At 36.3% G+C, this 16078-nt stretch overlaps 1 protein-coding gene and 1 long non-coding RNA gene across 4 annotated transcripts in view; one reads left to right on the top strand and one right to left on the bottom strand.

Annotated features, from left to right (window-relative positions):
• Window positions 1–16078, bottom strand: part of LOC126917463 (tRNA dimethylallyltransferase) — a 116201-nt gene that overhangs the window by 63024 nt on the left and 37099 nt on the right. The gene's annotated exons all lie outside the window — the stretch shown is intronic.
• LOC126917482 (uncharacterized) lies at window positions 1194–6632 on the top strand. The gene is made up of 2 exons (XR_007710975.1): window positions 1194–1275; window positions 5903–6632. It is a non-coding gene; the product is annotated as an uncharacterized LOC126917482 (long non-coding RNA).

Here is a 16078-nt window from a genome sequence, read left to right as displayed (position 1 = left end):
TATTTCACGATTCGTCCACTAGAGTTAAATCTAACCTTAACTCAAACTATAAGTTAAAGTATTTTAATGTTACTTGTTATATGTTTCGTAATTTTTTTGTTATTTAACAATTTTATTAATAAACTTCTATTCAGTCGAACTTCTTTAACCGTTTACGTTTACTTTCTGTCACTTAATTTGCGTTTATATAGAGTTACTTTTAGGTTAGGTTCAGATGTAGTTCCAACGTAAGAATAAAGGTACTTCGAATCGTTTACCACGCTTTCTTAAATGATATTTTACCCTTTTCGAAATCTCTTTTCAATATCAATATATTTGGAAAAAATCGAAAATAGCGACCAAATCGTAAAGCATTATCAATTACATATTACACCAGTTGCAAGTTACGAATAGACTGCGGATTTGTATGCAAATATATATACATTTTACTGGATACAACTAAAAAAAATTTTTGAATTAATTACTAGTTACAGAAATATATTAGCACACGTTTTTGTTCTAATATATGCATTTATATGGGTTAGTATGTTATTCATTTATACTGCATTATCTTGTAAAATTAAGCGCAGAAGAATGATTCATCGTCGACTATCGTTAACGTTTGGTCATCGTCTAGTATAGCAGTGAAAAAGAATTAAGACGTCTACAAAACAAGTACACTATAAGTACATTATATTATCTTTTATAAAATCATAAAAGAGTAAAATATAACAAGTTATATAATGCAACAATAATTTAATATGGGAAAGTGAACACAAGTAATTCGTTTCTATGAAATTCATTCGATCGTAGATATATTACCAGGCGATATATTTATTTTTTAATTTAAATGCGACGAGATGTCCAGTTATGATAAAAAATAAAGAATTTTAAAAGACCGATGACCTAGGCACGTATTATCTGATAATGATATAGTAACACAAACAAAGTACTACAATGATGTAGCGATGTTACTACAAAGTGGTTAAAATTGCACAACCATTATCGCGTCGACGATTAAAAATATTTCAAAGTATTAGCGCGGTATAGCTTGTTACGCCGCTGACGAGGGGAAGCCTGATGAATCGATCGCCAAGTTGAATCATTTTTGCATAATACGCTGCAGGCGAAAAAAACAAATAGAAGCATGAAGGAAACAATGATAAATCAAAGATAAACCGGGTTATATAAATCAACTATACGCGGACGATTAAAACTTCTGAGGGCACAGGCAGTAATGTGTCGCACAATTATCATATAAGACTGACTTTAAATTTCTTCAAGTTTCGACTATTAGTAAGTACTCGCTTTAGGTATAACTTACCTTTTAATTATAATTTTACCTTTGAATAAAGGTATAGTAGAATTTATTGAGAGTAATTTTTCCTTTCTAACTAAAATATCTTGTGTATCATTTCGAAGCTGACAAAAACTAACGTTTCATTGTGCCACCTTTGTTTTTCTTGATTTAATTTAAAATATTTGGTCATTATCTCGTAACAACGTACATAATCAAGCTATATTAGATCACAATAAAGACTAATAGAAAACGTGGAATTATTTTTAAAAAATTCGTTTCGTTTCAAAATCCAAACTATCAATATCTATCCTGTGCACTTCGCGGACAATTCAACCGGACATCGAACAACCGACACGTTTTCGGGGAACACTCGACTCACCCTTATCGATCTTAAGCGAAACGTAAGATAGAGTTACCGCCTCGGTAACCCCTATTTTCGGCCTTATGATCGTTTCCACTTCGTAGCGATGGTTTAATGCCGTCTAGACCGGATGGGTCGCGAGTATATTCATCAAGTGAAATCGCCTATTACGTCCCTCTAAATCGGTATGCGTTTAGGAGAAACCTGGCTGCAGGACAACGTCTCGAACGCGAGAAAAAGAGGCGAAGAACCGATAGGAAATAGAAAAAGAGACAGTGGAACAGGAGTAGATAAATAGGAGGGGACACGAAAGGTTCGGAGAAAGCTTGGCAAAGATTCAAACAGTGATTGCAAGGGCCTGCCTGTCTCAGCGAAGCGCGTCCGGAATATTTCCCCTTTTCTCTGTGTCTGGACCTTTGTTCATCTCGCCAACTTTCTCTCTTTCTCCCTTCTTCCCGATCTTATTTATCCCCTTCTTATTTCTCGTGAAGGCGCCCTTTTTTCCCGCCGCGTGCCCAAGTCCAGTTCGTGCTCCTTTTTCACGATTGAGGTGGAGAAGGACTCGACCGTATTGACAGAAATGCGGTGAAATATTCGGTGACGACTTATATCGCGAAAAAAGCGCGAACGTGGCGATATCCTCGTATATTAGGATTTTGGGATCTTAGCCTCGTAATAAGAGAGGAAGGAAGCACCGGACGATTTTAAGCGAATTTGTGGCTAGTGGTTGCAGAACTATGATGTCCGGGGGAGATATAAACCTCTTGAAGCCAGAGTAATATGTACCGTGATTCCAAATTGATGGTATTTCTTCGACCTCGTTAAGAGAAAACGGTAAATGTGACGATATAAGAAGTGTTCGAAGCTTTTAGTGGTGTTTGGAAGATATTAGGGAAAGCCTTGTTGTTGATGAGTTTCCAGTACTTGTTGCGAATACGAGTGAGCACATTTAAAAGTGCGACGATGTTGTTGAATGATAAATACGGTAAGTAGTAGTAGGACGTCATTCTGCAAACATTAACTTGAACATGAAATCAATAAAATTGATTTTTTGATACCAGTTTGACATATATACCAAGAGTACAATTATTTGTAATAATTGCCGCCACTTTGGATTTCGTTAATTTTTTAGTATGCTGTCGGGAGTATGATTCTGAACAACTTTTATCTATACATGTAACCGCCACTTGGCCTTAGTTTCCAAATATGTGCGAGAAACCATCGGTATCACTACACTGAGTTCTTCCTATAATTGTGTTTCCGTGACAAGGTATGCGTTAGTATTGGTTGGCAGCCACCTCACGGCGGCGACCGGATAAGATAACGCCTAACCCAAACCTAATTCTTATCTTTTGTTTATAGTTTATATAGGTTTGGGTTTGGTGTCATTTATTCGGCCGCCGTAAGAGAACCAATATTAACGTATACGCTGTCACGGACGCGCGATTAAGCAGAGAATTCACTGCAATTGGTACCGACAGTTTTTCTGGAAATATCTCCAAATCTAAAAGAATCCGGTAACATACAAAGAAAATAGTCGTTCGAAGTATTGATTTCTACGACATATTAAAGAAATCAAAGAGATCCAAGATGGTACCGACTTTCTGAATAATTACCGTGCATTTTATTAACGCTAGGTTTACAGATACGCGTCAATTTGACGTAATCGAAATGTCCATAAACCTAGGGTTAAAATAATACGTATTTTATTCGCTTTGTATTTTTCTCTGCTTACTTTTATAACTTTGTTGAAATACATTGCCGTTGAATATTTCTTCTTGTTTCACTTGGTTCTATACAATATCTTTCCATCAAATGACCCCAGCGGAGCCTTGCCTCACAGACAAGGCGTAGAAAAGGGATGGGGGGTACATACGTATGTGTACGTATATACTTTGGTTTCTGTCCACGAAGCCTCGTGTCACTTACAAAGATGTCGAGTAATGCAAAGGAAAATTCTATACAATCATATTGGACATAGAAGAAAAACGAGAGAATTTTTATACTTGCGAAAATATTGTTGAAATGTTTGTCTTTACTTCTATGGAACTTTTTAAAGTAAAATAAAGAAATGATGAAAAGTCCGACTTCTATCGTAGGTCTACGAGCGTCACCGCATACGTTATGCTACTTATGCATACATTATGCATACGTTATTATACTGTTACGTTACATAACATTACAACACTTGTCGTAACGGCAGTTACTTCAACGCGCGTGTGATTGCACAATGCACAGAAATCAAAAACTTAATCGCGTGGTTATCTTACGTTCGTCACTGGAGATATACATATGGAAGGCACAATTATTTTAAAATATTTTCTCTACGAATGCCCTTAAAATCTGGCATTCGCTATCTCGATATCTAAAGTTATCGCACAAACTCGCAAAAGTACTTATTCGAATACTTGTAAGTAAAAGCCTTTTATGAATACGTTGCACGTGCTATACGACACTTTGCAATTTCGCTGGTATTATTGTGGTACTCGACTATCATGATCATATTGATACGGTAAAGTTTGAAACAAATCTGAAGATATTCGGTGGGACGCCTATCAAACGAAAATCGTTCAGTACCGACGAATATTAGTTCTGGCTTTTTTCGCTAGATATTAATACTTTTGTTTGAATAAACAAAATTTTGATTTTAACTTTAAACCAAGATATAACAAAAAGAACTGCACGACTCTCCCCTCTATGCTTAAGATACTGTATATTAACTTTTCATTAAATATATATTGCAATAATAAGTATATTGTAATTACTATATACATTTCCAGATTCGTATCACATTTATCCAATATAATCGTAACAGTCGTGGCTTCCTATAACGCTAATGAATTTTTTAAATATTGATCATTTGTAACATATTTGTGACATATAAAAATTTCATTGATAATATTACTCTAATTATGCAAAAGTATGCAAAAGGTTTTTAAGATAAGATTCTCAAAACTTCCATGCAAGATCCCACAACAAACAGTTTGAAGTTCCCAACAGTCACGAAATCCCATAAATATCGCGTACAAAACCGAACAGAACAGAAGCTTTCCTGTTAGGAGGCCCTCCGACATAATTCAGTCGCTTTAGAATAAAGGATTTACCCTGCTCAGGAACTACATATATCACTAGTTCTCCGCATGATTTCGCGAAACGCACCCGTAAACTGTTCTCGTGAAATTGCACTGGTATCGAGAGGGGTGAACAGCGTGGAATAAGAAAGCTGGTTGATAAATTCACCCAGCCAGATGCACGTGTATCCCAACGATGGCGGTTGGTTCCCCTCCGCCAACACTTTGCTAGAGCATGGCCAGCAATTGCAAGAAGAATAGAATTTATAGCGCTAAGTCACTGTTATCAGTCCTGTAGAGTGCGAAATAATGCGCAGTAAAGATATCTGCATTTGTCAGGCTCTGGCTACGGGCAGATGGGAAACTTCGAAATAAATACAACCGCGCGACAATGTTCAACGATAGCGAACCGAGAGACTTGCTAAATTCTCCTCGTATAGTAATACTTTCATGCTACCCGACGTTCCTCGCTATTTTTCCGTGCTTCTTCTAGCGCTTTCTTTCTTCTCACCGAGTGTCGAGAGAGTTTACAACGTGGCGCGTGCGACTCGGTACCTACTACCATCTTTTCACATGGAAATTCTCGCCAACGATTCCCATCGAAACGTCGAAACGCAACTTCAGGGCGTATTCTATTTTAGACCCTTAGAACGTCAGTTTCTTTTTCCTACTTCTGGATTTTTTGAAAAGATAATGCCTCAGAGACATGACCCATGTTCATAAATATTAGAACACATATGAAAACTTATTTAAAGTTAAAAATTATTTTAAGAGATTATCAAATCCTCTAACATTTATTATCTCATTAAGGAAGAAGCATTTGTAAATATTCATAAACATAATTGATTTTGTCAAAACAGACAAAGAAGCGAACAGGCGCGTTTGAATATTTACAGCAGCGGCAATTTTGGTCGGTTCCCTTTCAGAAGATTTGTGAATATTATCGAAACGTAGATAAATATAAATTTGTTATATATCGAACAATGATAAAACAATTTGTACAAATTCCTTGCGAAAATATGTTAAAAAGCGTCTGCCACAGTATCGTATCCTCTTAAAGTTTTATCCTGTCTTATTGAAAAATCTTATTCCACCTTCGCGGGAAATTACCATGGAAAAACTCGGTACTTTTTGTCGACGTATCAGCGTTCGTTCGCATGTATTATCGATGAACATGTTACGTAATTGCAGATGGAAGATACTTTATGTACGAGCGTTGATGAATTTTGCTATTCATACAGCAAATTGAACGAAAAGATGAAAACGAAGAGGGAATACATGGCGAAGATAAAGTTTCCTTTCACGTTAATGAATTTGCGAGGCTGTATTTAACGAACGAGAAAAATGTTTGGATGAATGGATAATGAATGAGCTTCGCTTGTGTTGCAAGCACGGTATGTGAAATAACGTTTATTGAAATTGTCCGAGACGGGCGAGGGAATTTTTATTAATATGAAAGAATTCCTCGGATACTTGTACATCGAGTGTAATTACTGAGAAGAATAAAGGATACTTGAGTATCGTGAAGAACTATTGTATTGCGCTCATTCAAACTTCTGTTTTCTAATCGATTGTCTTTATTGAATTCTTATTTGATAAGCAAACAAAAATAAACGGCATTTTATTTGATTATCGCCGTATTATTGTATAATATCTTATTAATGTATTTTAATCTAATATATGAATTGCTTATCTGTTACATAAATATAATTATGTAATTGTAAAATTTCAGATTAAAGGACAGATTTTTAATGAATTACATTTTCTTTCCGTAAATAAATGAAATTTTAATGCTAAAGAGCTAAGGTACGAAATGTAGAATGAAATCCGAACGATTAACTGGGTTTAATCGCGTAAATGTAAACGTCGTTTGAGGAATTCAAATAATTGAGGTCTAAAATACATGCAATATTTTTTCACATATTTTTTTTTCCTCTCTCCTGTGTCAAAAATAGCATATCGAAATACTCTAAATAAGGAAAAAAGGAAAGAAATCTGAACGAGCGATGTACCTGGGTTGCATATCGATTAACTATCACAAGTAGAAATATTGTCTGTGCATTAAAATATCAATTATCTTGTTTAACCATTACTCGACGCTGATTAATACATTATCTCCGATAAATACCTGATTCTTTTGTAAAACATAACACGATTTGTTTTCAAAGAAAAGCTTCATGAACGCAACTTTGTTTTTCTTTACTTAATCGCTAACTTATATGCACAATCTCAATTTACATGTTCGGATAATCGGCGGATCAAGAAATCAATTTCCGTGTAATCGACACTCTGGATAATCGGTGTCCACGTAATCCGCGTCAGGATAATCAGCGCTCCGCCGCATTATTATTTTAAACAGGATATAAAATGACTTTTAACTGTAACTTACAAGTTTAGAGCAAGTAGTTTTTACACGCTCTGTGAGTTTTTAATAAACCATAATTGCTTTCATAAGGCCATCATTAAGTAACTAATCTATAATAATTCCTGGCAGCTTCGACATCTTGATTTAAAAAAACAACAAAAAAATTATCTTCACGTTCATTATAAACGAAACTAAATTGATAAACTTCAACCTATAATTAATAAACACATTATAAACTGAAATTAAACTACATTTTGTTGCTCTATTGGCAGACTAAAGTATCGAATATTGATCTTGCTACTCGTAATAAAGTTATCCCGCAACATTCCCCTTTATCTTCCCCCTTTAATCGTAAATCTCATCAATAATTAGGAAACTCGCGTGGAAAAAGGGAAACAGAAAAGGCTTAGAGTGAGACATCTACGTTATAATTCTCGTAACGAATGCAAACGTCGTGAATAGATCGGTCAAAAGTCATGACAAAGGAAGTGTTACACAGAGAGACTGTGTTCTTTTTTGGCCGTCGACGAAAACGTGCGCGAAACTTATTCGTCTTTGCCGCATATAAGAAGAGGTTAAGAATCACGAGACAGAGACATGCTGGTTAAGCGACGACGCGAAAGACGAGGAGAAAAAGAGAAAGGGACAGAGAGAGAACGATCGGGTAAGTTGGGAAAGAAGCGTGAAAGGATCACTGGGCGTGTCCAGACAGATCGAATCGAAAACCCGCTGCTTTATTAAGGCAGCGGGGTCAATGCTGAAACACCGGCTGCGATAAAGACAGGGCATTCCCTTTACTACTCGAACTTAAGCCTGTATTACGCGAGCGAAACTTTCACGCGTCGACCCGTCACACGTTTCTTCCATGCACACCATTACAATTCGCTCTTTACCTTCTATATTGACCTATATCACCTATATATATGTTATTCTCCTGTTTGTTTAAGGAACAGGGCAAATAATTATTATTCCATTCATTTTTACTCGATTAAAATCTATCTCTAAATATTTTTAACTTATCTGTATGTAGAAAATCGCGAAGATCGAGTTGAAGTCAAACGAGATGAGAATAAAGACTCGGATGATTTGGTAGTGTCGCGAGGTAAAGACTTTATCTACTAACATTCGGTTTCACTGCGAGGTTTCGCGACTCCGTGTACCAACATCGGCCTCTGTGTGCTATCTGCTTGGCGCTAATCAAATACCGCGATCTACATAATTTGTTTAGGAGTGGCTATAAATCATTGAACCAGCTGGCAGCTTATCTCGAGTGCTGATTCAGTGAAATTAGTATTGCTTGGCCTCGGTTGCTCGTTCCTTTTCGTATCTGAATCAGGTCGATGCCCCAGCGATCTTGCGACGATACAAGAGAGATCCTAAAAAAGATTCTCGAGTCCTTGAGTTTCGTAACAATTCGATTCGAACTCGCGTCACTTCCGTTCGCGACCGATCTTCGACGGTATCATCGATGTTGGAGAAAGCATCGAGAAAACCAACCACTATGAATCTTTCATTCTGCCGTTGTTGGTATAGGTCAAAATATATTATGTGTCGATACGACCAAAATGATGAAAATACTTAGCAATTTCAATTTTCAAATTTCAAATTTAAAACGATTTACATAAAACATTATTCATATATATGTAAATATGAATGGAGAATAATTTCTCCGTAAAACAGGAATGGTTAAAAGATGCAGAAGCATATAGCTAAAGAGACATTTCACGAAACAAGCATCGGTGTAAAAGATCAAAGATTCCGATAGTATGTATCCGGTTTTCGTGCTTCGACCAATTCTATTATGCTAATTAGAATTCATCACGTCGTTTAAACACCGTTGTATCTGTATTCCGGCGTTTGCGCGATAATTAACGCCGACAAAATTAAAACGATATAGGAGGAAAGAAGAAAATGTGGGGAAAGGTGATATCCCTTTTATGTAATAGCGTAAGTAAGTCACTTAATCTTCTTCGAATCGATATTAACGCGAAACTGGCTGTGGCTGGTCCTTACAGTGTTCCAAATAAAGTTAAATTGGGTACAGTAACAATTAGCTCTTTATGCCAAAACCGTGAATTGTGTCAGAAATTCCGTAACTCCGGAGGTCGTTTCGGATGGCATCACGGCCGAACAAACCATACGGACCACCTGCTAACAAATGGCTGATTTATAGCCTCCGTTTCAAGAAAATTCATCGTGCTCCCTTTCAGCCGATCTTTTGACCGTTTCAAGGCTGTCAACTTCTCGGTCGTGAAACACCATCGTAGTCCACGGAGAAAACGCGAACGACCGCAAGGATTCGGAAGCGAAGAGGGTGAAAACAATGAAACGCTTCTACCATGTTGTGCCGGAAACTGGCACGGTGACATTTGGGAACACTTTGAATTAATCCATTTCTTATATTTATGTTATACATATATAACCGTTAATATTTTTATAAAATAATAAAAAACAATTAACGATTATAAATGAATGTATAACATACCTTTTATGATATACAATAAATCAGAGATTTAAGGTTTCCTCGTTCTGGAAGAGAATTGCAATAATATTGTAGCCCTTTTGTTTCTCAATAAGATTATCGTGAAAAATCTGTGACTACTATAATTGGGTAAATTAAACAGAATCAAAGTGTATATGTGTCATGTTTCTTAAATAGTTAATTTCCAATTGCAATTCTTTTTTCAGTCAATTTACATTATCGTGAATCCTAATTTATTAATATTATGACTATGAGCGGGAATTCCCAAGAGTCGTTTAATATCTGTGTCGACGCTAATTTCTTCGTCTATATTTTCTTAACGTTCCACTCATTTTGATAAATTTTATACATACCCAGAGCCTTCAATGTTTCTTTTAGTACATCGTAACTCCTACTTTTAAGACCAATGTCTTCTTCACCGTATCCCTATATCACTTTTCCGCCATTAAAAGTGTACGAAATAAGTTTCTATCACTTACAACAATCTTTACGCTACTCGTAAACTCCATGCTGCTTTTATGTAATCAACTTGGAGCAATCATAAAAAAGCGTAACGCATTTCGAGCACAAATACGATTGGTAAAAACAATAAACAACCTTGAGGGAACAATCGCCGTATGCTTTAGCCTCGCGAAAAACAGAGCCCGCGTTTCACGTAAAATTAATGGAACGTATCGTTTCCGGAAGAAAGTACCCATCGGGCGCCAGGAAGTCGTGACACGGCCCTATCGCTCCACGTGTCTTACGTACAATCATACATACACGTGTAAGTACGTGAACGATATACAACGAGACCAAATACATTTTTAGACAATCGCCAGACTTATTTATTGTCTCGGTAGTAAAACCGTCTAGAAAATCGTTAAATATTGTGTTAGTATGCCCGAGTAAATTTCTATATGATTTCGATTATTTTAAAGACTTGTGAGTAAAATTAACGACAAAAAGGACTGACTGCGTTTGTAGAAAGTTTCCGATCGAAACTGTGTCCCTTTTGCCAACCAAGGCCGGAAAGGAAGAGCTGGAGGCACGTTTTCCCATTGTTTTCAATGCATACCTCACACAGGGACGAACTGACCATCTTGACTTTAAGAAAATTTCCGGTGGGTCGGAAGGGATTTGGGAGCGTAGAATTTAATTTTTATACGAAAAACGATGTGCATAAAATTACAGTTGTAAATTCTTTATAATCGTCGCAAAAATAAGGAGAAAACATGTTTGCCGGACAATTTCATATTAGAATCGCTCGATGTAGAATTTAATTAGTGAACTAAAAATAGAGGGTCAGTCATATCGATAGTCTTCCGGTAAAAATTTCAGTCCCAGTTCGTCCATGACCGGATACGATATGTGTTTGGTACGATGAGAAAGACACGATTAAGTACATGGTTGTTCGATCAATGCTCAGATGTCACGACTCAAACTACGCAAGTCGGAACAACCGATGACATATTTTTATCGATAGCACGAGTATGCGTGTAAATTGATAATCATGCAGAGGAGAAGATACGTTGTGTCTTAACAATACCGATTTAAATAACCATTAAGTACTGATATATATGATAAAGTAATTCAGACAACGAATATGTGGGTAAAATGGTTCATTTGAAAATGAAAATAAAGATTCAAGCTCCAAAATTAAAATTGAAATTCAATTCAGAATCGGAGTTGATATAATAGAAGTTAACGGTATAACAACTGTTATCAATTATTCCTACTATTTATTATTTTACGTTCGTATATATAGTAGCTGAGATTCAAATTAATGAATTCGGTAATAAATTAATGAAGTTCATATAAATAGAGTTCTATTGTACCAAGAGTAAGAGATCTATAATAAAGTTCAAACATTCAAAATTAATTACCTCCATTCAAATGCTATAAATAGACTTACATTTCTAGATCATATATGCCGTCAGACATTAAAATAACAAAATAAAGAATTCATAACATAATCAAATATGTACATGTATATATCGAGCAGAAATTAAAATTTACACTCGTGCATTTTCTCTGTACTTTAGCGATTCGGTCTTGAGCACGCTTCTTAAGAATTCTACAATATTGCTAATGTTACCACTTGCTAAGAGGCAACCACCCGAGTCGGCTGGCGGCTTAAAAAATGTATCAGCTTTCGCCATGGAAAAAATAGCTCCATAACGGTCTACCTTCCTCGTTTTTTGCTCCCTTCGTTCAGTTCATAAAACAAAATGCGCCGAAAGATGCCGTATGATTAAACAAGAAGCTAACGACTTTAAATCGTCCTGCAAGCTACCCAAACGCTCGCCGCATGATAATGATCGGACACGGAAAAAAGATCGGCGAGGATACGTTGTTTCGTGGAACAATAATGCTAACCTTCTGAAATAACGTCCTGCTACGTTCGAAAAATTTGATACAAAGTATTCTTTGTATTCACGAAATTATTATTTCGTGAAACATCAACACTATATTTCAACTTTCGTTGAGCTCGTTAGAAAAATGCGCGTCTTTTACGTGGATAGAGTCATCTTGTTTGCATTTTAACGAACAGAAAGACTTTTCAGATCTTACTGGATATCACAATTTATAGAATTATCGTCCTTTTATTCGTATGAATCTTTTATTATGAATATTAAAAGTACAGAAATAGACGGATAATGTAACAAAAAATATATAAAGGCAGCGAAACTAAATTTTGGTATGTTAGGTTCGTCGAAAGGAAGATAAAGACTGACTTTCCCTCAAAGAAAGTTCTTGGACGAGACTTCTGCATATTGCAACAATAAGTCCCACCTTCTTTTCGTTAGATAGGTCATGCTTCGCAGAAAATTTTTCAAAAAACCACGATTAAAGAAACAATCTCGACCAGCTGCGGACAATTTACGACAGCATAGTCGAACAGAAGCCAAGTACAAAGGAAAATTCGACACCTGGTCCTTGGCCTGACCTGAGCTCGAAGCGTTCTATGAAACGAGTCACATCTTTTCACTACAAGGAAAACGAAACATTTCCATGGACCTTCTGGCAGAGAAGATTTAGCGCTGGCAGCTGCCAGTGACCATATTGTGAAAGTGTAGCAGTTGCCTAGAAATGTACTTGCCCTGCCCTAATTGGCCATTGCCGATCATTTCGTGCAGTCGAGGTTCTCTTGTGTCGCGATAAAAATCGAACAGCCTCGGCCGTGCTACTACGTTGGCATGATTTTTATTTTCCTTTCTCCAATTTGAATAATCTGACTGAGCTATCTATGCAGAAGAACAATTTTTGCAAACGACATGCTATTTGAAGAGAATGATTTATCACGTGAGATAAGACTCGTAAATGGACCTACCATATTTCAATCTTATTGCTTTTAGAGGGAAGTAGATCTGATTTACATCTATTTGCTGAATTTTGATTTATTTTTATGCAAACATTCGTTCCGAAGAATTTTTTTAATTAACTGATAGTCGCATAAGCTACTTTAATGAATTATTAGCGGCTCAGTTGAAATCATCGAGTGAGTTCCATAATGTTTGGATAATGTTTATAATCTGAATCAAAATTACTGGAAACTAAATAAGAATAACCAGGGAAGGAAAGACCATAGATTTCAATCTACGAATTAAATTAGAATTTTGCAATCGAAATGAATGCTCGATATTTAACGATATTAATTAAATGTTATTTAATTACAATAATCAAGATCTGCTTATGCAGACGATCGCGTGGCAACCTCTAATAACGCCAGCAATTTCGCGTCATTCTTGACCAGTGTCGAATTAAACAGTTTAAACAATTCAAAGGGACTTCTTCCTCTTCCGCAAGAGTTTCACGCAAATACGCGAGGGTATCTTTAGTTAAGATGCGATCTCGTTTGAGCCTACAAATTTATAACCTGAGAAAGTTATTACGCAGGCTGACAGCTGGCCATCGCGCGAATACGCTTCTACCGCTCTTAATATCACAGATGATAGCAGAGGAAAGAGGAGCAGGTGGAATCGACTCGACTTTCTTTTCCTTTCCTTCTTACTTTCAGGGTGTGTCGGCCATGTTTCTATAAACTTGTATCTCTGAAATTGTGCGAGATAAAACCTCGCAATTTTTTAACAGTTATTCGATATAAAGGGATCCCTTAACTTTCTGTAGGAGAGCTTTTTTTCAGAACATACCAGGACGATGGACTGGAAGTTAGTTTCGAAATTTAAAACCCTGGAGACCATTGACGCTACGTGTGCACACGTATCGAAAAGGAATTTTATGTCAATCGGTATTCAAAAAAACATCGGAGAAATTATATCGCGCGGAAGTAAAATAATGAAGAAAAGTATGTAAAAATTGAAATTGATGCTTATTTGCAGTCTAATACTCTACTCGACTGTTATGAAGTCTACACGACTCTGAATTTCTTAATCTTGACTCTGAATTTATCGAATTTTGAAAATATCGATAAATTAAAAATTTCTATATTTTTGTAATTCCTCTCTCCCTCTTTCTATATATATTTTGTTTCAGCTTTGTTTCACACTTCTTCAATATAACTGTAAAATGGAGCGAAAGGTGTCATTTCGATCAAGGGGCGTAACCAATCGTGTACGCTCTCGCGATGTGTGAGCGGAGAAGGTAAATTGATTATGGCTGATTGATTGTGATTTTAAAATGTATTTACGCATAAAACTGTTGTATATATATGTATGTAATGTGTGCAGAGATAACGACGTTGTCGTCACGATACTTACAAAGATATAGGGATTTAGCTTGACTTTTTTGAGATATGATCGCAATTATTCCAAAAATACGCTGTTTAAACATTTTTATCCTTCCTTCCATTCCACGTTGTGTCTTTGAAAGCGATACCTGGATTCTATGCTACGTGGGAGTGTGCGTGGAGATGGTGAAATGTGCATACCCCTGTGGAATTTTCGAGAGGCTACGAATTATGTCGCGAGAACCATTAAGTCGATCGTCGAATGATCGTTTGAAAACTCCATGGTTTATGGCAAGGTCACGGCTATCGAGCTATTATGGAAAAGTGCCGCGAAAAAGTTAAAAACACATGGATTTTGCAAATCCGTTAAATTACTCACATGCCATCTGAGCGTTAGCAGACAAACGATCGTAGCGCTCAAATTCTAATCCTAAAAAGTAGCGACTGTTCTTGGTCGTGGCATAAACCTAACTTAACAAACACTCGACGATAACTAATAATAATGTTAGTAGAGCCTCATAGGAATGCTAATAAAATTTAAGGAAGTTTCGTATAACACACGCAATATATTCATCAAAGGTGTCTAAAAATGTTCGTATACTTTCGCGAGTCTGTGTATATTGTTTGCCAAATCAATTTTTGAAAATAACATGTTCTTCGAATAATTTGACCGATTAAACTACTTTTTACATATGACGACCATACGAATCCCGTTTTAAAACAAGATCAACGACTTTCAAAAAACTTTCCCACTAAAAATAATATGCCTGATACTTGGTCCGGTTTTCTCGATTTGTGTCCATTTCTTTCCGATATTTGCGATTATTGTGTAACGCGTACGAACGGTATCAAAAACCGCAGCTCTCGAGCCAGGACGAATTCGAAAGTCAATTTTACGGGAGACAGAGCCCTTTTTGCATAATGCGTGCATACGATCTGTCTGCGGCTACGCCTGCGACCGCGAAACCGATGCTCATTCTGTTCGCTTATGAGCACGCTTAATTAAAACATAGTCTGACCAAAAGATAATGGAGGAGAGACAGATTATTATTATCGTTATTATTACAATTTTAAACGGGTCGCAGCTCGTTTGTAAGATAGCATCTGTATCGCGTATCGCCAAGGAAACCGTCCAACCACGAGAATAATTTCCATCGACATCGACCGAAGGAAACGCAATTACCATAATTAACCACGCAATTTGCGAAAGGGTGACTAGTGTGTCGAATGACAAATTAGCAACGAGAACCGCTTTGAATTCTACACGACTCAGAGAACATTGCAGACGAAACGATAAGGATAAGAATTTGCACCTTAATCCCCTTTTTACATTCAAAAAACAGTAGGAGATTTCTTTAGGTATAAATTTACTTTTGAATGTTTGCAATGTATTTATGGGGAAATTTAAATGTAAAAAAATCTACAGAAAGCATAGAAAATATGTAAAATATCGAAAGTAAAGTAGTTATTAGTAATATTTAGTAAAGTAGCGGTAAAGAAATATTTAATAAATGAAACAAACTTTCAGTTAAGATTCTTCTTCTTCGCTCGTATTCATAAAATTAGGAATTTGCATAAACCGTCGCAGTCTGATTAGTTATACGATGTATCGAAAATTCCCTCAAATATTCAACGATAAGCATTTCTCGATAAGGAAGATGTACCGGCGAATGTACAAATACATCGAATTAAGTAACACGAAAAGTAGGACAGAAAATTATATAACGTCTGATCGAAAGGCCAGAATATGAAATACATATGCTTCTTTCTTGTTCACTCGACAGATATAATCTAGAAATCAAATTTTATTTATAATGCAATAAAAACTACGCGCGCGCACACACACACTAC

The sequence above is a fragment of the Bombus affinis genome, chromosome 6 (genome assembly GCF_024516045.1).
Source record: "Bombus affinis isolate iyBomAffi1 chromosome 6, iyBomAffi1.2, whole genome shotgun sequence".
In the NCBI taxonomy this organism is placed as follows: Eukaryota; Metazoa; Arthropoda; class Insecta; order Hymenoptera; family Apidae; genus Bombus; species Bombus affinis.
The sequence above is the reverse complement of the archived record's forward strand: the minus strand, read 5'-3'. Positions and strand labels throughout refer to the sequence as shown.